The following is a 2,544-nucleotide window of genomic DNA, read 5'->3' as shown; positions in this document are numbered from 1 at the left end:
AAATATAAGCTAAGCACTCCAAGTTTACAATGTACAAATGAATCTAGAATATTGTGCATTAGGTAAAATCAGTCAAGGTTGTTATCTTTTCTTAGGGAAAATGTATACCCTGATAATGGTTTTCAAACTAAATTTCAGTTGTGAGAACTAGACCCCAGTGTAAGGATAGAAGAATATGGTGAGGATTCCCTGTCTTCCTGACCCACCAGTCTATCCCTATTCAGTCAAACAGATTCCAGTTTTATCTGTTTTATGTGTATCTCTCTCAGTATAAGATTGTGTTTGAGAAAAATAAACAAAGTAATTAATTAGTGTTCTTGATCAAAAGTACATAAAATTGTTTCATCGTGACCTCTAAGTTAACAATAGCAAATCAAGCATATCATCCTTGGATGAATGGTTTGACTCAATACAATCCTGCTTAGGCTGTTCAGGCAAATTAAAAGTTCTGAGATTCATGAATGGCTGTGAGTCATACTTAGAACCCAAAGGTAAAGGCTAATTTCTCAAAGCAACTCATTAACTGGAATCAACCCCAGGAATTATAAGAAAAGAGGAGGAAATTAGACCATGAGATGTGATTAATTTGTATTGATTTGTGGTTGGCCACATCATAAGTTTTTAATCAAACCAAATATTTCCCTTTTGTGCTCAGCTTCACCCATCATATCCATCTCTCTTTTGTGTAACCTACAGAGAGACGCAGTGGGGCAATTATTCCACATATACGGACTCTGTCCTCCTTGGCTTGCTCAGCAACAACCATTTCCGCTGGCTTCTCCTTGCCCTCATCCTCCTGGGCTTTGTCATCTCCATAGCCAGCAACACTATCATGATCATTCACATCCACATGGACCCCAGCTTCCACATCACCATGTACATCCTGCTCAGCCAGCTCTCTTAAGGACACCATGTACATTTCCACCATGGTGCCCAAGATGCTGGTTGACCAGATGTTGTCCAGAGGGCCATTTCCTTTTCAGGATGCACTGCTCAGCACTTCCTCTACTTGACCTTGGCAGGAGCTGATTTCTTCCTCCCAGGACTCATGTCCTATGACCAGTACATTGCCACCTGCAACCCACTGTGCTGTCCTGTCCTCATGAGAAGCAAAGTCTGTTGCTTATGATGGCAGCTAGGCTAGCAGGGTCCATGGATGGCTTTCCGCTCACTCAAGTCACGTGTAGTTCCCCCTCTGTACCTCTCAGTAAATCAACCACTTCTGGGAGGTCCCTGCCCTTCTGAAGCTCTCCTGTATGGACACATCAGCATATGAGACAGCCATGTATGTGCTGCATCATGATGATCCCCATCACTTTCTCTATTATCTCAGCCTCTTACACAAGGATTCTGATCACTGTGTAGGATGACTAAGGCAGAGGAAAGGCAAAAGGCAGTGGCCACTTGTTCCTCACACATGGTGGTTGTCAGTCTCTTCTACGGGGCCACCATGTACATCTAGGTGCTGCCTCATTCTTACTATACCCCTGAGCAGGACAAAGCTGTGTCTGCCTTTTACATTATCCTCATTTCCTTGCTCAACCCACTCATTTACAGCCTTGGGAACAAGGATGTCACAGGGGCCCTACAGAAGGCTCTGGGGAGGTGCTTGTGCTCAGGAAGCGTAATGACCTTCTAAATAAACTGCATTTGCTGCTGGAGACTTGATGAAAAAGATACAGGACTTCATCATCACTTTTGGACTTAAATATTCTCCACCTGGAAAATTAATATGTCACCCGTATGCCAGCTACTGTGAGGCATTTTTGGGATTTTGAAAGCTGACTGTAGGACTTTGAGGATATGATCATCTTTTGAAAGCTATGAGAGTTCTGAACAATGGATGATTTTGGATAGAGTGGGAGTAAAGTTGGAGTTTCAGTAGTCACCTGTCTGCTTTCTACAAAGCTTGCATTCTACTGGAGACTATGCCATTGCAGGTTTCTTGCTAAGGTGTCATGACAAATAAATGCTCATCTCCAGCACTCCTCCAACTTTTCAGCACTGTCTTTAGACACTCTAAAAAATGATCACTTCAATGACATCAACTTGTCAAATATTATTTTGACTTTATTTCAAATGTCATTTTAATATCTAATTATTTTTTTCTGCAAATGTTGTTTTTGGCCTTCCAAAGTGTTTAATTCAATCAAGCCAGTATTAGCATCATAATTATTTGGAGAAAATTGGCCTGACTCTAAATAATTAGTCTCAACTGAATTCTATCAACATGGCTTTTAGACACAAGAATATACATCATATTTTGGAGGAGACCAGCACATTCATTTTTGCCCTGTTGGGTTTTGCTAAAATCATTCCAGAAGGATGCATTCAATTAAAAAATATGTGGCTCTGAGGTATTGGTAAACATGGATGGCTCCTTAGTTTTCTACTTCTCATTGTTGCAAACTCCTAATGATATAATTCAATAGAAGCAATCAGGTCAGTTTAAATCACATCTTTTTCACTGTATTTAAATTGTCTGATGGCATTGTATATTTCATTTCAAAGATTCTCATGTAAAAGAATGGCACTTTTTTGAGA

General features: G+C 40.4%; 1 pseudogene; it reads left to right on the top strand.

The window, feature by feature from the left end:
* Nucleotides 1-655: 655 nt before the first annotated feature.
* Nucleotides 656-1,639, top strand: LOC103543765 (olfactory receptor 2T27-like; annotated as a pseudogene).
* Nucleotides 1,640-2,544: the final 905 nt, after the last annotated feature.

The sequence above is a fragment of the Equus przewalskii genome, unplaced genomic scaffold (assembly GCF_037783145.1).
Source record: "Equus przewalskii isolate Varuska unplaced genomic scaffold, EquPr2 contig_4316, whole genome shotgun sequence".
Classification (NCBI taxonomy): Eukaryota; Metazoa; Chordata; class Mammalia; order Perissodactyla; family Equidae; genus Equus; species Equus przewalskii.
The sequence above is the reverse complement of the archived record's forward strand: the minus strand, read 5'-3'. Positions and strand labels throughout refer to the sequence as shown.